We start from the raw sequence: 24,034 nt of genomic DNA, 5'->3' as shown, positions 1-24,034 counted from the left end.
AAAATAAACTCAGGCAGAATTAACAATGATAAATTAGTCAAATGTTTGTATTAATAATGATTAAAAGCACCATACTGTATTTGTCTGCATTAAACCTTGGACACAGTTTCACAGCCCCAACCATGATACTTCCGTCAGCAATTGTCCTTTTGCTGTCATTAATATGGTTCCTGCTATCCTTTCTCCCCGTTTAACCATCACTGGTTATATTGCCGCTACATCCAGGAATTCATTTATTCACCCAGACATGTCACTAGCCCTCAGGGAAGTTCAGCTGTACCATACTTGTTTAAGAACACTTGACAAGAACCCACAAAGTCCTGCAGCTGTACACAGCAGCTTCAGCTCAAGCTGTTTCTCTCCCCACAACGTACCTCCAAACTAGCTCATCGCAATGAATACGGACATTGCAGAAGGTCAACAACACAGAGAACTCTTCAGGAAGTCTCCTTTCTTCTTTCTGTTCTATTCCTCCTCTCCATTTCAGAGTATTTATGCACTTCAAGCAAGTTTCCAAAATGTCAAGTAGATTGTTCTGGATAAAAAGAATATGCAAATAAAATCATTCTGTAGCTGCTCTTCTCCATATTCAATAGCATTAAATATTTTTTCTCCTGAACTGAATTTGCATTCATTTTGTCTCTCTTTTTCAATACCAGGTAGAAGCAAAAACCCAATCTTTCATGGGCAAGAGACCACACCAAAATCAGTTAATAATTAGCAGATAATCATTTCATTATTGCCTATTGAGTCCTAATACTCAGAAGAGTGCTCATCAGCTAATGACATATCAGATCCAATTCTTTCCCTGTATGATGGTACTGGCAGTGGCCCTATGAACAATGAGAGTGTTAAATTTGTCTCTAAATTAATTCATGCAAACTCTGAATCACTCCCAACAACTCAGTTGTTCTGCTGGGTTACAAAACACTGCTATTAATGAAAGTATGTTAGGAAATAACAATTTTATCTTAAAAAACAGCAATTTATATATCCAGCATGGATATGTGGATCATTTCAGTCCAGATGAGCAATAATGTTGGTCCCTTTTCATGGTACATACTCTGTAATTTCAGTATATAAAAATGCCAAATGACTTTTCTAAAGTAGAATATACGTCCCTTAGGAGCATTATGAAAACATCAATGATTTAAGAATGGATGCTAAAAAGTTAAACCTAAATATGCATAAAGAATGTGACAGGTGCAAATAATTGGCATAAGCCATGTTCTGAATATTTCTGAAGAGGGTTCGATAGCCTTGAAAATGAGCATAGAATAGAACAGTCCTCGCAAAACAAGCTTTCTGTTTCCAGCGTAAATATTGGTACTCACAGCAGAAATGAAAATGCCTTCATATTGCCATGCAAAAGTCTCCTCGAAGAACTGATTCCAGAAATAAAGGAATAAGCTGCTGTTTCTCTCTTCCAACACTGATATCCATTTTTTTCGTAGTTTTTGCTTTGTATGGACGTAGGACTAAAACTGGAACTACTTTTGCCATATAAAAGCTTCAGTAGCCAGAGTACGGTAACCTGGTCACAGTGAATCTGATGATACCTGATCTGAACTTAAATTCCAAACTCTACGGCCTTCTAATGGTCTAATGGGTGGAAGTTCTCATGGAAGTTCTCTGTTCATCTAACAAAAATTATAATGACTTATTTTATGAAGGTTTTTACTGGAAACTTGTTTGTAATTAAAAAAAACCCCTACACAACAGAGTAATTGTAATCTAAAAGGAAAAGCTTGTGTGAAAAAAATTATATCAGATGCTTCCAGTTCAAGTCTGCTAATATATGTATTTGCCACAGCTATATAGATATTATACATATTTTTATACAAATCCTAGCTTTGGTTTCTGACAGAAGTACTGAAGTAAGCCACAAAGCTGCACTGAGGTTGGACAGGGCAAGAGTAAATCATCAGCTAACAAAACATCTCCCAATCAAAATGCTAATCCAGCCAGGGACCTGAGCAAAGCCCACATACAGAGTCTCATTTAATTCTCTGGTATACTTACATATATGACATTATGTAAATGCCTTGCTGAAAATGGTCTGACTCACAGAGACGTTTCATTGCTGAGCTTTTGCCATCCCATAACGAATCCTGACTGGAGGTTGAAGGTGGGAACATGAACAAAGCAAATGGTACATCTGCCCAGATGGATACCTGGAGTTTTGAGTTTTTACACAGCATGGAATAGTTTTGAGGCAAATGGAGAACACCAAGTTATTCAGGAAGTCAAAGCCAGCCCCGCAGTGTGAGACCAGGCTCCTCACTCCTCCCACGCAGGTCCATGAAGCACCCAAGGAGGGGAAGAGAGCCCCCCGGGGAGAGCAATGCGATGTGAACCAGCTCCTAGCCAAAGGCTGCAGTATAAAGCTAGAGCACCCCTGCTAGCTTGTGTTCATCACTACATTTACACAGCCACACATTTTGACAGGTTGCAAGCAGGGGTTGAACACCCTCACAGGTTCCTAATATATGGCTGGCTGTTTGATAAAGCTCCATCCTAAAATATAGTATAATTTAGGATGCATTTTTCTGGCTCCCATGACATCATAACCCTTTTACTGTTGTATATAATTATAAAAAATGTCCCTATGACTTCTTGTTGCTGAAAATATACAGGCTGTTTTGTTTAAAAATAACAACATGTTCTCTCCCTCTTGTTTCTCTATTTTTGGCAGGTTCTGCCATGAAAGCTGCAGCAATTACTACAGCTGGGAGTTAGTGTAAAGACTAAAGATGACATCCTCTAGCATGGAGCTTTATAAAGGTATCTAGCAATTCCCTCCAGCATCAATATTAAGTCTTTTTTATTTATGCATATTCCTAAGCAGAATATGAAATACAGTACTTTTGTTTAACTGGTGCTTTCTAAGATCTTACCAGCTTTAACCGCAGAGTAAACTATCACTGCAGAGAGAGATGCACAGCAGCAGAAAGGGAGTAGGCATTGAAATACAGCATACATGAGCCTGAGTAATGGGCAAAAAATGGGAGTATAACCCTATGACCATATTTAGTTTCCATATTTGAATCTTGGCTGGCTGAAGCCTCTCCCAAATGCCAGTGGAAGCCTGAGAAGCTGGAAATAGTTTGTTCTTTGCATACAAGCAGAGTCATGACTCATGCAGAAAAGAAACAGTTTTCTTTTGCAAGAGGAATATTTTCCCTTATTGATAGGGGAGACACCCAAAAATAGCTTTGCTTTCTGTGTGATTCTGTTAATTCACAGCAATGATGTGAAGGTACTAAAGCTGAAAGAGCATTTACTGTTCCAGGAATTTGCTTACAAAAAAGCAGAAATCTGTCTTTAAGACAATGAATCAAATTCACTCTGTGTGTCCACTCCTTAGAGACAATGAATTAAACTAAGGTAATTCGGACTATTCAATAAATTACAAATGTCAGACAAATAAAAGAAGGACCAAAGAATATTAATGCAAGATATTTAAAATACTGTTCAATTTAATCTCTTCAAGTAGGTAGCTCTGTGTATAATCTCGTTTACATTACGTTTTATTTCTGATGTAATGCATTTTCAGCATGAAAAGGGAAGAAGTATTAACCTTCTGTGAAAGGTAGAGCTTTTTGCATCTCAAAGGAGTGATGTTCCTTAGAAAGGAAGCACATTTCAGAGAATCCTAGATTATTTGTATTTGTTTCCTCCAAAAATCACTGGAATTTTCCAAGTTACTCCAATGGAAACTGACTAAGCCAAGGAAAATCTAACCCCATCGTGAGGGAAAGCGTCATTAAAAGGTATCGCAAATTGGAGTAAGACAAACAGGATTTACTTGAATGGGGTTGTTTTCCTCCTGGTTTGCTCCAGCGGCCCTCTTCTAAAGCTTATGAAAGATACTGCTCTAAACCAGCTGAAAAGCTGAAAATAAGACCTTCCTCTACCAAAAATGAGGTCACTAAGCTTAATGCACCTCATATTCTGTTTGTCTTGTGGTAGCCTCTTTTTCTTTAATGGACTGAATTTAAAGCATGAAAGCAACAACAGAACCCAATTTGGACAGACCTGGAGCCCTTTCTCCGCTGGGACATGGTCACATTTTTGAGACGTTTAGAACAGAGTAGTGACGCCAGAGACTTTTCAGTGGAAAAGAGCCCTTCTGATTTATTTTTTTTTTTTTAATCCATGACGGCACAGGATATGTTGCTAAAACATCGGAGATTTTCCTTTTATTCTGAATTAGCGAGAAACTCCAGCTCAGAAACGCTGCTGGGCTGCGCTCGCGAAGCCGTCGGTGCCCTTCGGGGCCGCCGGGCGGCAGCGCGATGCGACGCCGCCACCTCCCGGGCGCTCGCCGCAGCGCGGCCCGGCGGCCGCGGCGCTGCAGGGCTCCTCTGGACAAAGCAGAGCTGTAAAACGCCCCTTTGCGTCTCAGAACAGAGTGATCCTGCTTTAAGCCCATTATCTTCTATCAAAACGCCTAAATAGACACCTAGCCATACTTCTCTACTATACTCCCACCTTTTTCCAAGGGAGTTAGGGCTGCATTTAATTCTACATATGCCTGCATGATTTCTGGCATAAAAATTCATCCATGAATAAGCTGAATGTGAGGTGTCATACAAATAAAGAGACTGTAACATTCTGGCTCCAGGGAAACAACCAATGTGGTAACAATGCATTTGTGAAGTTACTTCCACTTGCATTTCATCTGGCGAAACGAGTGTTTTGTCAACCCCTTTACCAGAGGAAATGCACCCTCTGCTTTCATTCTAATAGAAGTGTTTCAGAAAGTCATCTATTACTGCAAGTGAGGAGAGGAGAGTAATCTAATAAAACACTCTATCGAGGCTAGCAAAAATGGATCCAGTAAAATTCTGCTTTGCATGTAATCAACACAAGGCTTTTTACACTGGGGGGGGGGGCAGTCAAAAAGAAAACAGGGAAAGCACAAAATTAGGAAAGCAGAAGTTCCACCTACGAAATCAGGTTAATCAAGCCTGCGCAAGACTGTCCTTGACATTTTTTTGAGGGGTTTGGGGTTTTTTTCTGACTGTTTTCCTTGGAAATTTTGACTGTGATTGAGCTGAGCCAGAAATGCAAGGCAATTCTGAAGTAATGGTAATGTATCAGGTGAACCCAGTTAGTCTAGAGCTATGTGCACCAGTACACAAAGCAGCTACCCTCGTGAGTCCTAAGGAGTTCATTAAAAATATTCCTGAATGAAATGGTGGTGTTACCTCAAATTACTATATTTTCTAAGAATAACTGATTCTTTAAGAGAAAAATAGTGTTTCGAGAAGCCCAGCCTTTTAAGTTAGAATATTAAATAGCGATGCTGATGACAAAATTGCTAGGCAATTCAACATTTGCTCAAGTTTTAGAGGAGTTACAGACCGGGAAACATTGAGCTTGAATTGTTGCTAGTTAATCTGGCTGTTTCTTGCTGCTTCTAATATCACAAAGCAATCATAGGCCTCAACTTGCCGGCTGGATTAAATCTAACAGGCAGCTTCTGTGTGTTTTCAGAGCAGCACTAGGCATCAGGAGCAGACTGGCGATTCTGGCACAATATCTATTAATAAATAAAAGCATTAGGGTTTGCATTTGAATAGGCCCTTTTCTTTGGCAGATCTCAAAATAATTTCTAAAGAAAGGCAAATGTATTATCTCCATCACAGTGATAGCTTATACAACAAGTTCGCAGTAGGGGACTGGACAAGATCTTGGCTCTACAATAAGCAACAGCTGCTCTCCTTGGTTAAATGGCACACACCAGCAGTCCCAAAAGTTGTGAGGTCCTGGCCAAGCGCAAAGCCTCATAGCCAGATGGGTAGTAGCAAGCCCTGGAAAGCTGGTCCCATTACACCGGTGGTTCTAGAGGTAACTAAAACTTCACAAAAGACTTGTTCAGAATCACAAACAAGCAGCAATATTTTTAACATATCCTGCTTTTTATTTAGTGTCTATTGCTTCCTTATACTCATTTGAAAAATAATCCTCACTTTTCCTTAGGTAGGCATCCAAACTGACCTGCTGCGGGGATGGAATGTTCTTTTTTGTTTGAAGACGTCCTTCTTGGGAGAGTTTCAAACCTCTTTCCATTTGGTGGGTATGCATTACATGGGTATGCTAGATGCTCTTCAAAGCTTGATGTCCTCGTAGAAAAACTGCCCTAAAGGTCTTACATGGTTCATATGTGAAGACCAGATATAAACATTGTAGCTGATGTTTTTGGTATTGGGTCATATTATATATTAAAGCAGGACTTACCACAGTCATTTCTGATTCTTAGTCAAGCTATCAAGTTGGCAGCTCTCCCAGATCCCTCTGAAAAACATAAACAAAAAATATTTCCAGCTATGCTGCTTAGTTCTCTAAAATACTGACATACGCGTTAATGTAGTTTCTTATGTAGTACTCCATAGCAACACAAACTATAGTTTTCAAACTATAATGCACAGCAATATGCATGTGTAAGTGGGGTGTTCTGCATATGCATTTGCGATGAGAAGAAAACTGCTCCCTGCGCACAGGTGATTCCCGCCAGTGATCTGTGAAGTTACGCACATACAAACACCAACATGCACACACAGCGCAAACAGGCGCTTGTCCCTGAATATTGGCATTCATTTCCATCTGACAGCTGTTCAGAACCAGATGGAAAATAGTCATTGCAGTTCTGCTTTAAGCCACATCACAACACCACAACTACCACAGAGCCAGGTTGGCAGTCTCACCAGAAGAAAAAGTGGGCAAGGAAGCTGAACCCCCCTCCTGCCTGCCAACATGAGCCCTCCATGAAAGGACAGGAGCATATCTGGTGCGGAGGGGAGAGAAATAGAGAGCAGCAGGCTTTCAGACATTGTACTTTGAAAGCTATTACTACATTTGTTCTGTACACAGCGAACGTCTGGGTTCTGTGTTGACAATCTGGTAGCTACTGAAAGCTGTTGAGTTAGTTCAGACATGATAAAGAAAAAGAAAAAAAGTAACAAGTCGACAGGGAAAGCAGTAGTTCCCAAACCACAAAGCAAGCCTTCTTAGTGAGGCATGCCAGCATTAAAGATAAGGTATGTAAGAGAGCAGAAGTATTGCTGAGTCTGAAGAACAGAAGAGAGAGAACTGTTCAGTTTATTTATGTTGTTATATTTTTTTTCCTACTCCCAAGTTCAAGTCTCGGAGACAAAGGACATGCTGCTTGGTGGTAAGGAAATACAGTGCTATAGATCTCCGAAGGCAGGGATGCCAAGGAGTCATGGGTCATGGGATGATCAAGGAACGGAGGAAAAGAGGATAATAAAAGGCTACAGCTATAAGGCATGTCTGAGAGAGACTGGATATTACTACCCTAAAAATATGTATTAATTCAAAGTATTTCCATATTGAGAATAGTAAAATAAACCAAATCCAAAACATTCTTGTTAAAACATGGAATTGGATTCAGCTCCACCCAAAATCTAGTGAAGTTCTCACACAAAACAAGACTCTCACCCCTTAAAAATAAGTATTGGCAGTTATTTGCCTGAATAGTGTCATTCTGGTACCCCGTATAAAGATAAAACTGCAAGTGCCATGGGACATTGATCACTGTAAAGAATTTTTATGCTTATCAGCCACTTGATACTTGTAAATAAACTTTCTGTTCTATAAATACATGCACTTCTCCAGGCCCAAGATGTTTGTGGTAGTCCCAAGTGTATCAAGGCCAAAAAAAGAGGAAAGCTCATATCATTCTTTTTTGTTCGAATCTGAATATCATATTAGGCAAACTTTCAGTTCTCTTTTAATGAGGGTAAAACCACTGAGGATTAGTTCCACTGGATGTTAAAAACCTCATTGTTTTGATGAATCTGTGCCTGTTTTATGCTTCAATAGTTACAAAATGACCAAGAGAAAGCGGGATTTGCCTAGGATTGCCAGCTTTCCTTTAACAAATACTGCAAGAGATCAGGAGGAAAATAGAGCGAAGCGTCCAAAAAAGGGGGGTATTCATTGTTATTTCCTGGGTCCTGTTTTTACTAACCGTATTCTTACTCTTTTGAGGATGCTTTCTTTAAATTCTGGGGCTTATCAATGAGACAGCACTGCAATTTTTTTGTTTGTCTGCAAAGCAGTTCCAGAGTAATACAAACATTACCCTTGCTGACCTTGCTGCTCTGCCGGGAAGAGCTCTAAAGATCAGAGGATTTCGCCATTTGCAACATAATCATCATTCACCTGTAGGATCAGATTCAAACCCATGAAATTCCAGGGGATTTGATTTCATTGGCTTTGGGGTTAATTTTGTGCCCACAGTTTCTCTGTTCAGGTTTCCATCTAGGATCTACGCTACTAAATGCCTGTGCCATTTATAGTTCACATATTCCTAGCCCATTCCTTTAATGCCTTTCAGCTACTGTGGACCATGTCTAGACTTGAAAAACCTGCTTGCAAGCATCTGTGGTCATGAAACACAGAAAGACTACTAGGCTCTGTTCAGCTATTTTTGCTTCTCTGGAGTCCAAGGACTTAACCTCATCAGATAGAGAGGTGAGTAAAGCTCTGCTTCTTCCTTAGCAAGTGAAAAATCCCTGTCCTTAGACAACCTATCCTCCCAATTGCTTTAAGATGGGATGTCTACAGAGGCACTCTCTGCAGGGACTTGTGTTTTTTTCACTGACTACAGAAAGAACCTTGATGACCAGCTTAGACTGGACAGCGAATGTTAGGAGAAGCAGATCCCACACACTGAATCCAGAAATGATTTTAAGTGCCACATATGACATTACTCCCAATCTCAATAAATAATTCAATCAGTCAGAACACTTTTTTCTTTCATAATGGTGAATCATCACCTTGAAATCATTTCAGAAAATGAAAACCTAAAATAAATGTTCTCCACTGGGAAGCACTGCTGCCTTCCTTACATAATGCATGATTCAAATGGCAAGCTGCTGAGAAACATTAACATGCAGACAGAGGCATCCTGCACGCAGAAGAACAAATTACAATATTAGCTCATCTTCACACAGCCCAGAAAGGCACGTGCTATACATATAGGAACAGATGAATGCATTAGCCTGCTTACCTGTACACAGACATATTCACATGCAGTCCAGATAGGAATGAATGATTAATAAAAGTCTGCCTGAATGCATACTCATACTCATAGAACACACAAAGATAAATGATAATCTATAACCCTTTCAAAGCTAGTAACTTTAAAGAGAACTGTGCTAAGACACAGGAAATAGCCAGTGAAATTTTCTGTGGCCTGGTGACCAATGTAGTGACAGTTTGGGGCCCAGCAGGTGGAATTAGAAAGCAGAAATCAACAAATGGCATAGTAAAACGCACTTGCTGAAGATATCACCTTGATGTGCAGCAGGCAAAATGAAACATGACAGCCATGCACTGACCGAAAACCTTAGAAAGCTTGCTCTGCCTCCAAAGCCGTAAGAGCACAAAGGGCACTCGAATCACAGATTTTGCACCGTGGAGGCACTGAGCAAACTTTACTGGGCCATGGCCAGGTCACTATGTTTGTGTTAGGTGTGAGAATTATTACTTGCCCCCTTAGAACTGTCAGTCACACAAGAGTTATCAAGCGTCAGACAGAAAAAACAAAATAGAAAAACCATTAGCAACGGCGTTACTCCCACAACTCCTGGGGCAGGCGTTGAGCTCTATATACAGTGCCATTCCTTGCTCCTATGACCAGCTCGGGCTGGCTGGTAAAAGCAGAAATGAAAGCTGTACACAACAGTCTTCACTGCCAATTGATTTTCTCCTGGAAAATATGCATGTACCTGGAGGAGTACACAGAGAAGCTCCCGTGCTCTCCAAAATGATGCCAATCCCACTGGGTTCCCCAGGGGTCATTTGCCACTGTGTTCTGACATTATTACAGGAACATATGGCCCCCAAAGCTGTAGAAAAATACTACAATGCTCTGAAAAGGTGGGTGAAGACGATAAGCCATATTTGTGCAAAATTATGATATTCAGAAGTTAGACCAGGAGAAAGTACTGCAAGCTGCAATGTTAATTCAGCTACATGGAAAAAGACCCATATTATCCCAAATAAAATGAATGAGATTTCTAAGCCCAGAACAAGAAAGACTTAAAGGAATTTATCAAAGGGAAAGTGATAGATGCTTGTGGACGGGAAAACAATGAAGAAGTAATATTTTCCACATCAATAATAAAGACCTTTTACTCTGTGCTTTTACCTGAGTAGATCAATAGAAGTTACAAACGTTCAGAATAAAGCAATATATTCTAGCCTAAGTTCACTGTTTAAAATGCCAAGAGTTTAGGCAGAGAGCCAGGTTTAATAAAAATGAAATAGAATCTATGCTTTGAGTAAATCATTCTTTTGAATTTCTAGACAACATTATAAAGCGTTAGTGGCTACAGTAAAGAGCACATAGAAGGTATGCTTCATACTGTTTTACTCCAGTGGTACACTGGCTCAACATCCCTGAACTCAATAAACACCACAGTGAATCAGACATGAAACCTATTAAGAAGGAGGAAAGACAAAACACAGTGATCTTTATCATTAATATGATTATTGCTGTACTATGTGGATCTTGCAATCAGGGATGAAGGACCTTTCTGCCAGGCACCTGATTATTAGTCTTGGGATTTGACTGTGATTTTTGTGTTCTTTGCTGTTCTTCCTGAAGCCTTCCTGTTCCTCTGGTCAGGTGATTCAATAAGAATATGTATGGGTATTAAAAAAAAACAACAACAACAAAAAAAAACCATATTCTCTGGCCCTCAGACAGCTGCTGATAAAACCTGAATAATGAAGTTTTGAACTGCAAGAGACAAACAAAAAGGAAACCATGTTTTTATTGTCACTGTTTTAAAATTCTTCCAATTTAAGCTAAGACAATCCTTGGAGGCCTTGATTCACCATTTTATAGAGTACCCGCCAACTTGGCATGTATGTGGTCAAGGTTTCACGTTTCAGTGTTAGCTGTTACATGTTAGACTCTGAAACAGTTAAAGTTAAAGGAGCATGACCTAGATAAAGGTAGCAGAGGTTAACATGGGAAATAACAAGACAAACCAGTAGCACAGATCTACCTGGATGATTTAAAACCTCACTTTGCTGGATTTATTGCTGAGGCCATTAACTGCTATGCACAACTACAAAAACTAATGAGACCATTAAGCTTAAAACTAAGGAAAGACAGAGATAACTTGAATTTTTTTTTGGAACTTACTGCTTGTAATTCAATTGTTAAATTGTTAACATTGCCATTTAGTATGCATTTACTGGATTTAGGTAACCTGTTGGCTGGACTTTGGAGCTATTAATACTACAGAATGGAAGGATCTTGAGTTAACGCAAAAAAGAACTTATTGTGCTGGGAGAAATAAGAGCCTGATTCTTCTGATAAGAATCAGGCTAAAGGCCCTGGTTCCCATGCTGAGAGAAACTATAGGAAATATTCAGATAATGAAATCTAGTTTAGTGAGTTATCAACAGATAGTTTTGGAAGTGGCCTGTTATTAACTATAAAACACAAATAGTTTTAACTGAAACTGATTCATGATGCAGTACACAGCTTGTGACTTAACACTTCTACTCATATTGTACATACTTCTTCACCTTCCCAAAGTATAAGATATTCTGAATAGAAGCTATTCTGTGATGTTCTGAACTGCAGTTCAGTGCAAATTATTGTTTCCAGGGCAGGTTCATGCTCAGAGTTTTTTCAGCAATGTTGCTGGTAAGAGGTCTGCTTGGGACATCGCAGCTCAGGGAGCAAAGACAGAATGAAGACTCTAAGCATGCTTTAAGGGCCTGATAATCCTGAAATTACTTGCAGAATGGGTACCACAGAGGGTAAACACTGAACTAGTGTTGATTCTGATCCTGAAGGTCTGATCGGAATTGCAGCATTCAGATATACACCTATAGCTCTCTGCATTGTAATATTCAGTGCACGCTGTGCACTCAGTGCACACATTTCAAGCTGTGCATGAATCAGAGCATTGGTATTCTCACACAAGCTAGATATCATTTAATGTCTTCTTAAATATTTTTACAGATGAATTTTAAAGCCAATCTTCAATCCAAATCTGTTCCTGAATGCTTCAGATGAAATTTTGCCTTGCTGGCAACAAAAAGTGACAATAAGTAGTTCTGTGCTGGGTTTTCTCTTTTGATAATTAGTTTCTAGTAAAGCTTGGAAATTCTGCAGTAGGGCTTCCAAATCATCAGATATGTATTGGTTCTTTTAAAGTAAGCAGAAATGGGGAGCTGTGCTCTAAAGATATAATCATCACAGGAGAACTTACATGAAAAAAATGGATATTGAAGGGTGCAGAAGTAAGCACGGGTAAATCCTCCTTAGCACATCAAAGTGTGCATGCTTGTTCAGAAGAGCATAGAATAGATGTTTGCTCAACAGTGTAGCCAGCAGTGTCATAGCAGATAGAAATAAGCAATGCTTGAAGTTGTGCAGGCGAAATATGTTCCTCCAAGCAGCTAAATCCATCTGTGCTTCTCTAATTGTTAAGTGTTGCTGAGAGTGAGTATGATGAGTCTAATAAAAATAAAATCTTGCCTGTAGAATTTTATCTCATATGGAATGTGCTTATTCCTTTGGCAAGATGTGCCTAATCTTGCTGACTGGATCGGCTACCAAAACTTTCTCCATTAAATTACAGTTTGCAAACAGGAAAGCTATTAGAGGATAAGTAATATCATTTGATGGTTTTCTACTTTTGAAGAGAACAAGGATTCCTAACTATTTCTTCCTGCCTGTTCCTACTCTATTTCATTCTGAGTATGCCAAGGAGATCTACCATCTTCTAGCAACAAATACATCTGTCTGTTGACTCTGAATTAATACATTCACTCTTTTTTTTGAAGAAGTTAATCCCGAGTTTCTGTCCTAATGTCGTAAAGGCCTCGTTTGTAAAGCCTACAGCATATAAGGGAGAATAGCAAAGAAATGGCAAGGCTTTGTCAGATGCTTAGAAGGCATCCTTTCCGAATGTCTACAGTTAGCTTTTTACTTTTGGTCCTTGAGTAGCAGAGAAGATAAGAGGTGACAGGCATGGCTGTCACTTTCGGTTGACAGTGCTTTGCCAGGTCACTGGCTTCGCGCTGGCAGAGGAGCGCTGAGGCTTTGCAGTCGGAGTGGGCAAGTCGAGACCCTTCGCTGTCTCATTCTATCTCTTCAGGAGGGCAGGGTTCAGTAGCTCATGTGGTGCTGCTGCTGTATCTGCATCACTGTTCTTGTACTCTTAAAAGTACTATCATATTCAGGTGGAAGTCTTGTATCAGGACTCTCAGAAGGCTCCTAGATATCTTGTAGCCATAGCCATATAGATATCTTTCTGTAGACAAAGTGAATATGTTTCATTGCATTTATGCCATAGCTGTAACACAAAGATAAACAAAGTAGTCATAGTTTCTAGGATTTGTATATCACAGTTTAACTTGTTATACACAATACAAAGGTTTTTTCTTTCTCATACAGTAGATGGACCTTCAAAAAATGGCATCCAAAATGGAAAGCTTGCAAGGCACGGTTCTGTTCAGTTGTTGAAGCTTGAGAAAGGACATTTGGCTTCAGTGTTTCGCTAGAAGGCAAAGGTCTGGAAAGCTTTCTGTATAGCTAAGAAAAGGCTCACATACTTTAAGAGACAAGAACAGGAGAAATTTTGAAAAGAAGGGCCATTCTGTGAGTGCTTATCAGCTGTGCCATTTTTGATAGCTCTTTTCTAATTGTAACAAAGTCCAGTCATAGCTGACGAGAGAAGAGACAGCTGCTTGATCTTTAATGCTACACAATTCATAAGTTTGTAGACATCCTTTATGATCAAGTTACCTTCTCCCGGTTATAGTAGTAGAGATTTACAGTCTTGGATCTCTCCAGAACCAAAGGGTTTCCAGACCATTTCTGACCCACATCTTTAAATTTCATAGCGTCAGCAGTACTGAAAGTGGCCTACATAGGGCCTGCAGTATTTCTCATAAAACAGCAACATCAATGGTATTACCTTCAGAATTCTTAAAAGATATTTCAGATTAATGGGAAACAAACTCTTTACATTAAGTTAGAAATGCACTAAGCATTTGCTCAGCCAGGGCTACAGTTCTTCAGGAGTGCTCCGCATATGGACGCTTGGCAAATTTAGTCTTCATTTCATTCATAACAGAAGATAGACAAATTAGGTAAACTTTTACAATCTTGTTTCCACTAGACATTTGTTGAGCACTTACATTTAAAATTTATTTCTTTATCTCTACATCATGTTTACCTCCTGGCTGGATAGTAACCCTCTAAATCAAGGTCTATTTGCCTTCTTAAAGAGCTAAAGATTTTTTTTCCAAGCAATTTATGAAGTGAACGTCACTCAGCAATCAAGATGTTCTTTCTGCCAAACAATACTGTCTGTTACCTTGTTGATCATTTCATTCCTGCTGCAGAAGTTGGTGACATGGAGCTGAGATCAGTCCATAAAGAAAACTTTTATTTGCACATACGCAGCAGTCTTGGAGCACAGGCCTAATCTAGGCGCTGACATTTGGAGGATGTCTTTCTGAGACACCCTGCCAGAGGGAGAAAGGCTCCACTAGAGGACAACACAATATACCTCATAATGCTGAATTAACTTCTGAATTGCTCTCACCCATTGCCTGCACTCATTACCTACACCCAAAAAAGCTTTTCTACAAAAATATTTTTGTTAAGAATGAGAGTTCAAAGCCAAATAGCCTCAAGGCTCAGCAACAGAATTCAGTATTCCAATAACTATTGTATTTTTTCTGTCAGAAACAGGGGTTTAGATGAGTTAAAATATTCTGTGAGGACTTTATAATTTCATTGGAATTGTAAATTAACAAGCTACCTACAAATTAATTTCTGTAATGTTGAAACAATTCATTTTGACTGTTATCATTTCGGCTTTTCCGCTTCACATAACATACATTTTCAAATGTTTTGCTATGTTCAGTTAATTAAAAATGTGGGAATTCCTGCAGAGCAGGAGTTCTATATTCCAGCCAGTTTTAGAACTGGCTCTAAAAAACGTGTAGAATAAAGAGGAAAACCCTGTATTGTTCCCTCTCTCCAGAAGGCACTTCTTCAGGAACATTGTGTCAACAAAGCAAATGCGTATTCCCGGGACTGAACCCAAAGAAAAAAGACTCAGAAGGCAATATTTATGTATTTATTAAATCCTGGGTACTCTAATTCCACTACCTTTAGCTGGAGCAGGTTTAAACTCTGAGTGTATGCAGCCCATATTTCATGCCCAGCTTTAGAAAAGTGCACATCTTCCATGAAGCGCCAGGCACTATCTGTAGGGATTTTTTTGAGTAAAATTTGAGGGTATTCACTATCCTGCCAAAAAAAAAAAAAAAAAAAAAAAAAAAAAAAAAAAAAAAAAAAAGATCTCTCTGGGCCAGATCCCAACTTTCAAAATGCAAATATTTCTTTGGAAAAAAATCAGTAATGTAGTATATGTCCTCAATCTCACTGATTCAGAAGAGGGCAAGTTCTAGCTCCTATCTATGCATGTATACTGGTAACAGGACTTGCTTTTCTGTTGTCTTGAGAAGCAGATTTGTGCAGTAGAGCACCTCTGTCCCTCCACACCCTGCACCCCTGTCTCCAGCAGCAGCACACTGCTGCCTGGTGCCCCACGCTCTCCAGGTCTGAGGCAACTCTACAGACATACAGTAGGAGGTGAGAAGAGAGCCTCTCCTGGTCAGGCCTCGATGCCAAAAATTTCTGATCAACAGCTAACTGATACAGGTGCATTTGGCCCATTTCAGGAGTCACAGGAAATATGCAGTCCCTCTCTTAATTGATGCTGAAGAAGAAAATCCAGTTCTCGTTGTGAGGAAAGGCTTATATTTATAAGGGGTAGCTTATAAATGAATGGTTATTCTCTCAGAAATTATTAAATTATTGTGGAAAGCTGCTGGCAGAGCTGTGTATTGAGACAGAAAAAAATCAGTCAGAGCTGGAATGTGTCATAAAGCATTTAATTACAAAATCTCTGACTATCAGTGTCAGAATTTTGATCAGCTTGTCAGAGATAAAAGTTAATATTATTGCTGTAGAATTAATGTTGTTTTAATTAGAAATGATGCTTTAATTAAAAATTATGATATATTTCTGATTGTGAAAGTGCAGTGTTTGTTATGCTCCCAAATATTTGTGTTGGAAAATAAATAATATTATAATAATACCTTGTTTTCATAGGGCACTTTTTATCAATAGGTTTCATTAGTGTGACCCACTCCAAATAGGATGAGCCTAAAAAACATTTGAAAGCATTTATTAAATATTAATGAATACTTCCCTTGGAGGAAGATATGTGCTTTTATAACTATTTAACAGTTGGATAAACTAAAGCAGGGTAGTTTATGTAAATTATTAAAAGTCAATACAAAAAAAAAATAGCATCTCTTCCATCTTGAATCTTCTTGTCCTCTAATGAATAGCTTCCATGCTTTTTCTTTGTATTTTTACTTTATTTAAGTAAAGTTAAAAAATACTTTTCTAAAAGGATGCTGTCACAGTTCCCTGTAAGGTACTATCTGGAAAAGTACGCAGTAATACCTTTATTAAATATAAATACATTCAAACAGGCAGGCATAACAGTTCCATAAAAAGTCCATTTTCAAAACCAGTGCAGGTGAGGCATAGGTCTTAAAGCGGAAAGATGAATTAGCTGGTGATAAAAGAAACTTCAGTTCCACATCCACCTCCTTATTTCATCCTATATTCCTCTTTTTGTTGTTTGTATAAAAAAACAACATATTAATGGAAAAGAATCGTCCATCAGCCAAGCTTAAACGTAACTCTGTTAGTGATAATCTGCTGCACAATCTATTACATCTGGAATCTGATTACAAATCAGAGCCACTGGCAGTTATTCCATTTTATCGTACAGCAATATGGGTAGAAAGGCTTTTCAGATTATTATTATTTTAATAAATAGGGAGAGGCAGAGTGTGTGGCTGCCTACTTATTTATCTAACGGGAAAAAAATGCTTGCTGAGGAGCAGCTCATCAGCATCCTGTCACTCACTGCAGAGATCACTGAGGGGCTTTCGGGATGGGAAGCGCTGAGGGCCCTCTTCTCAGCAGCACTGCAACTCTGCTGATTTTTCCGAGTGCATCATACACAGCCTGACAATTTGTTTAATGATTTATAAAACCACCTTGACAGAATTTTGAAGTCTCTTCTGATCTGTAAGTGAAGTTATATTTTCAGAGCTGCTTTAATCTGAGCTAACAAGCTGCAATGGTATCGGCCAGTTTGTAGATGTGTTGAAGATCTGTTTGATGAGCAGGAACTATAACATTTTTGAAAGATTGTCACAACATTAGTTATTTAATATTGTACAGAAGTCAAAGAAGTTTGCTTGTGCAGTGATATGTTTCTATCACAGATTTAGCATACTAAATAGAGAATATTAAATGGATTACTAGCAATGGAAAACAAGAATTAATTTACACTTCAGGCATTAAGCAGGGGTCTAGTAAGAAAATCTTGTTGGTATTTTATTTGTTGAATATTCAGTTGTAGATACTAAGCCTAGAACATAACCAGCAAGTGATTAAAAAGATAAATACTGTTCAATCACCGTCTCAGTAGTTACATTTTCTGGTCATTTTAAAATCTACCTTAGGAGTAAAAATTCATGTTGTGATTTCTAAAACATAGTTCAATTAAACATAAATTAATTAATTTTAGTCTTCAAGAAGCTTTAGATAATTGTTTGGAGAAGATGACATACACATATAAAGTACTTAGAGGTTTGACAGTCACTGCAATAATTTTCCTCTGGTAAGCAAAAAGCAATATTCACTTCTATATTAGCCAGAATTAATAAATATAAACCACCCTAAAGTTCATTTATTTTCTGAACTGGGTCTGTACAAAAGCTATGTTTTTTATTCAGAAGACATCATGTCCCATTTAGTATTTAGATGGATACCTGCTTATTTTCTAACCGTAATATTCCTTTATTACTTTATACTCCCCATGGCACTGTAAAACCATTATAAGTATTAGATGCTTAACTGGCTCTACTCTGGGTAGTGCAACAGCTGCAGGATTATTAGACAGGTTACAAATGCAGAATCCATATAGCTGGCATGAATCAGTAGAAAGCAAATGTGACTTGTCCATGCGGATGAAACACCTCTGGGTCTTTAAAAAGTAGCGTCTCTGTACTTATAAATGGTTGAGATTTGATCAAGTCACAGAGGGTTTGCAAACATGGAAGCTAACATGGCAGTTTGCATAGTCATATTTTAAAGCTGAACTGCCTCTTGCCTTCAGTCAGCCAAACCTAGTTCTTCAAATCAAAGGTAGATCTTACATGAGGTAGTCATATGAAATAAAATAAGCCAGACTAACTGCATGACAGGTAAACTAATAAGTTTACCCATCAGAATATCAATCAAACAATATTGTGGAAGAGTAGCCTCCAGAAATCTCCTTAAGGCATGACAGGATTGTTTTACTGGGAACAATATAATTACATAACACCACTATGAGAAAGACAGTTGTTTTATTAAAATAATTCTGGCAGCTGCAGCTGTGCTACAGTATCTTTATTAAAGCAATAAAAAAAATTTATTCCAAGTCATCTTGAAAGCACACAGTCCAATTCAGTCATGCCTTTCATCCCATTGACATCAAAGGAGTCACTCAGTGAATCTCAGCCATACTATCAATCTCACAAGAGCAGGAGAAGGGAGAGACAAAAAACATGAGGTATTTTGGAAGAAAAAGTGATTTTTAGGGGGGATAAAGTCAATAAACATGCCTAAATCTCTTGACTTTCTGTGAATCTACTATTCCTCAGTGCTTGTTACTTTCAAAAAGGTAAATAAGCCCTTAAGTGACCTGAAACTCTGAAAAATTTACACTTGGTTTCCATTAACCAAGCGAACTCCTTTTCTACTGTTTTGTGGTTAAAGAGGGAGAGGAACACAAGGAAATTAAAAAATGAGACTATCACAAAGAAATTCAGCTGACATACAAAACCTGGATTATTCAGATATCATAGATATATAAAGCATTTTATACAAAGCCACAAGGCCTAGCAAATCGCTTTATTGTAGGTGGAAAACTGTTGCTTCTCACAAAGAAAACTAAGCTGAAACTGAGCATACCATAATGCATTTTAAACCCACAGTGTGGATAGAAGGAAACTTCCCCTCCCCAATTTGTTCTTCTTTGAATCGTAAAACTTAGCTGAGATTGCCAAATGCCACAAAAAGATGAAGAAAAGCCTACTCAGAGATGAACTCTTGCAAATCAGAGACCCATGAAAAAGCACACAAAAGCATGAGAAAGTCCCACTTGTACAAACAGCAGCATGAGAAATCCAATGAGAAGGCTGAAACCTGGAGAGGAAGGTATCTGAAAACGTAACGTCAGAACCTGTATCTATCATAGCACAGACAAAACAATATTCCAGGTTATGAGTTTACACAAGCACCATATTTATTAAAAAAGAGCTAACATAAGTAACATAAAGCAAGAATGAGAATAGAGACAGGAAAAGAGGCAATGTTCAAGGGAGAGTCATGCCGAGCTTTGCTAAATACAGCCAACAAAATGGCACCCAGGAAAGAAAAGAAAACAAAAATAAATTCAATACTTTCTGGTCCTAAGACCTTGAAAATCAGTCTAAAATTAAAAGCAGTTATGGCTAATGTAAAAAGCTCAGTATTTTCAAGCAGCAAAGTGATTATCCTATAGATTTGTTACATTACAGAACAGTTTGAACACTCAAGAACAGGTGGTCAGCTCATATTTTCCCATTTCTATTGCATTCTGCACTATTTGTGTTTATCTCAAGTGTAGGCATTTATAATTTCTTCAGGCACAAGACTCAATTAATGTATTTCTGGAGCAGCAGAGACAAGCTCTCTAACAGAACGATCACTATTCCGTGAAAGAGGAAACAGGTTAATGATATTCAAAGCTTTTTCTGTCACATTGTTTTCTGATAGGTTTTAAGTTGTATTATTTTTTGTGAGGCATAGGCATTTACTAGGTAAAATTTCACCTTTCGAAATTTCAGAAAATAGACTGACAGAAATCTAAATTATCTTTTTTTTCCACAAAAAACCCAAAACATTTCAATAATGTCCCTGTGTGTACAGCTCATAAAAGCTGTAGCTGTCTACTGAATGACTCCAGTCTCCTCTGTTGCCCAGGTTTTCTAGCTGGACTAAACAATACATAGTGAATCCTACAGCCAGGAACTCATACAGCAATTCGGTGAAAGGGAAAAACACCAAGGGAGGAGCAGTTTGTTTAAGAAGCCCACACAACAGAGGATTTTGGAGTATGAAACATGCAGCCTACTGCTCTCATGAGACACTTGAGGTAGCAAAACAAATCCATTTTCAAGTGAAAACACGAGTTTCAGTCGTCATCAAAAGTCAGGATTTTCATTAAGAATAATAATTTTCTAAGCAGCTCCAAAAACAACAGTCTGGTGGAGTACATAGTTCAATGGCTTATTAAAACTGAAGTGGGGAATCTGAGCGTTATGAAATTGGGGAATGGCCAGGACATTCTCGGAAGAAAAGAACCAGGGGACCTTTGCTAATCATTAGCAGTCACAGATGCCAGTGATAACACCCCATCCAAAACCTGTTACCTCCAAAGCGACACACCTCCCTTGGACTCTGAAGTGTGAAATCAGGACGGATTCAGGGGAAAATAGCAACTAATAAACAGCTATTTTTGCCAAAGTTGAGAAAAATCTTTCTTTTGCCAGTAAGCAAATGATTCATCATGCATACCTTCTTATCTTCATACATTAAGATATATTAGTCTTTCCTACATTTAATTGCTCGTAGTATTAGTAAACACTGAGCCAACAGACAAGGTGCATATTAACATGAAAGTTATCCAAAATCTACAGCACAGAGAAACAGAAGCAATTTCCCAAAGTGCATTGAAAACCCAGAGAAACAGAGCAGAGCAAGTTACAAAGTACTTTAAGGACACTATTAAAATAGCCTTGTTCCTTGAACATCGGGCACCTATACTTGTTTACCATTGTGGGATTTATTGGCATCTGTGAACTTTTAAAGGCTCTCAGAAAGTGGGCACTACCTTAGACTTATATTGCAGCATCTTAATGAAACTTTTCCAGCAAAATATTTGCTGTCCAACGGCTCTAATGTTTAGAATCTTTCTTTTCTCTCGGTGATTTTTCAGAGTTGCAAGGGGTGTGATAGGAGGAAATGACACAGCCTTGAATAGTATTGCCAGAAGGTGGGTGACTGTCTCGAGTGCAAGAAAGCAAATATACTGCGAGTTATCTCAAACCCCTCCTGACTGGCCACCTGCCCGAGTGCTGCATATTGCGAAGCAGCGCAAGGGAAAGGCAATGGGAATGTACAGACGTGCCATGGTGCAGCTACAGTGACTGTCTATAATTGCTACAACAGTCCTAATGTTATCCTAGAAGAAAAAAGGCTGACTGAGGTACATTAAAGAAGGGTTAGATAACCAGGACAGTGGCTTGCCAAGAGTAGAAGCCCGATCCAAAGAGAAAATCCTGTGATAGCTGGTTAAATCTATATAATAGGTCAAAAATCTGCAGGAAAAATTCCCCATTAAAGGATTACAGTTACAGAACTGCTTAATAAATAGGGGAATATTTGAGCCTTCCTACATAATTGTTCATTACAAACTTGATATTACTTTGCCTAGGCCCATTCAGACCTCCTAGCCAGATATTTTTGTTGAAGTTCTATACTATACAAGCAAAAATGGAATATGAGAAAAGGTGCAGAAATTAGATTGGAATTATTAATGGCTTGTTTCTAAATTGTCTAGTCTTTGGTTATCTATAGTTTATACCAAAGTTTATAAAGGGAACAATATTTTTATAGTTAATAATGGTTAGCACTGTTCATTCTCTGCTTAAGAGATTTGTTACTCAGACACCTTTCCCAAAAAGATCCTAAAATACCTCAACAGATTTATGTTTCCAGCATTCCTCCAAGAGAAACTCCTAAAATACAATCTTATATTTCCCAAAAGCTACACATGAAAGCATATCAGTACAGTACTCCCTATATCTCAGTTGTGATTGTTCTATCCTTTAATTTAATTTTGCTAGCAGAGAGGAAAAATATAAAACTTCACATTACTTCTGACTTTCTAAGCTATTGTTTGGCCTCTGCTTTATGCTATGAGATTAAGTTAGGCTTGCAAACAAGCATAAGGGCGTTGAGCCTCATGTCATGCTATCCATCCATGGATGGATGCTTTCCATACATATCACTGCCTATTATTTTCACTTAAAGCACCCATGCTTAGAGAACACCAAGAATAAGCTCTGGCTGTAGACTGATCCAGGTAGCATGATCCCCTTTGTGCTCATCTGTTCAGATCACCCAAGAGTGCATAAGTATAAAGGCACTGAACATACTCAAGCTTTCCTCTTCCAATGTACACGGAAAAGCCATCTAAATCCACAGCAAAGGACATAACTTGTGTCTGAACAACATAGAGACTGGGCTTGAGCAAGAGCTAGAGACTTAAATAGCAGGTTAGACATGTCAGTGATATTCTTGCTGCAGCACAACTTCTATCTACCACAGCAGGGTATCTACATGTCACTCATCCATGTCCATGATTGCTTTACTCAGGAAAGAGCAGGATTCTGCAAAATCCACTTTATTTGCAAATGCATACAAAGGAGATCAGTCAAGCACAGCAGAAGAAAGTATTACTTGGATGCCAACTGTCATGGATTCTCGTATTTGCCTGCTGAAACAATAAAAATACAACACTTGGGTGAAATTGCTGACTCTCTAGTCTTTTGTTTTTAAAATATAATATTGATATTGACTTTAGATCGTGCCTGATTTACTTTAATTTGAGCAGGGCCTCTACAGAAACCTGTTGCCTAGGTAACAAATGCTGTGCACCATAATAAGGCAAATTACTGTTGAAATAAATAGTAATTATGGTCCTAGTTTCAAAAGTATTATCTTTCTCTTTATTTTAAACTCTCCTTGGGTAAGTCTGTAAGTGGTAGCTTTGTTCGGTCATGTTGCCTTGTTGCACAGTAACTGGGGGAGGGGAGATCACGCACTTTCCTTTGCTTCCTCTCTTCACTCTCATAGCAGCTCTAATTGTGTACATATAGATATTTTCAAAACAATATTTATTTCCTCAAGAGGACATCAATACAAAGTATAAAATTCCCGTCAGGAAAAAGCAAGGGTTGACATTATATCTATTTAGCATCACTTACAAGAACTGCTTACAGAGAAGTGCCTCAAGTAAGCCTTGGCTTACCCAAGATTTCACAATCTTTTTCATGAACTCAACGGTCTTGCCCTGACATGGGGCCTTACATACCAGGTCACATCCATCAGGCACTGAATTTGTTCAGCATATATGGTTCTCCATCTATTAGCTCAGTGATTCACAGACAAGTATGAGCTCGAAAAAGGGCAAGGACTGAATAACAATGTCATGCCTAACATTCATGTATTTGCATTCATAAAGTAATTGCACTGGAAAAACAAACATGGAGAGGCAATTTGGATGACTGCTTTCACTTTTTCCCTTGTTCATTGGTTTTCAGTTGAGTGTGGCAGTCTCACCTCTCATAGCGTACCAGGACAAGCCATAGCATGTCTGGCAGTCCTGCCCCAGCGGTGCCTTTGGTCCACCGCTGGAGCTGCTGAATCGCTGAACCACGAGAGCGGAGCAGGGCAGTGCTGCGTGCGAGGAGGGCTCATTCACCAGTGATGGGAGGCTCCCTCAGAGCACTGGGACAGCCTGATGGCAGCACAAGCACAGCCAAGGCCTCTCATCCCGTCTTTTTTTATAGGCTAATCAGGCCCCAAAGCAATGCAACCATGCCAGAGTTGACAGATGAGGAGTAAACTGCAGTGCAACCACACAAGAAGCTCTGTAGCCCCATCACAGATGAAGCTGGGTTTGCAGGGGGCCATCAGCAATATCAGCTGTGGAGTTCTTTCTGCTTGCACCTATTAGCAACAACAGCTCCTATGCGATCCATGGCTTTG

The 24,034-nt window shown here is 38.8% G+C and overlaps 1 long non-coding RNA gene across 1 annotated transcript; it reads left to right on the top strand.

Annotated features, from left to right (window-relative positions):
• Positions 1–2,699: 2,699 nt before the first annotated feature.
• On the top strand, positions 2,700–22,793 carry LOC134135509 (uncharacterized). The gene is made up of 4 exons (XR_009957298.1): positions 2,700–2,784; positions 5,989–6,081; positions 8,369–8,505; positions 22,640–22,793. It is a non-coding gene; the product is annotated as an uncharacterized LOC134135509 (long non-coding RNA).
• Positions 22,794–24,034: the final 1,241 nt, after the last annotated feature.

Source organism: Rhea pennata, chromosome 1, assembly GCF_028389875.1.
Source record: "Rhea pennata isolate bPtePen1 chromosome 1, bPtePen1.pri, whole genome shotgun sequence".
NCBI classification, from domain to species: Eukaryota; Metazoa; Chordata; class Aves; order Rheiformes; family Rheidae; genus Rhea; species Rhea pennata.
The sequence above is the reverse complement of the archived record's forward strand: the minus strand, read 5'-3'. Positions and strand labels throughout refer to the sequence as shown.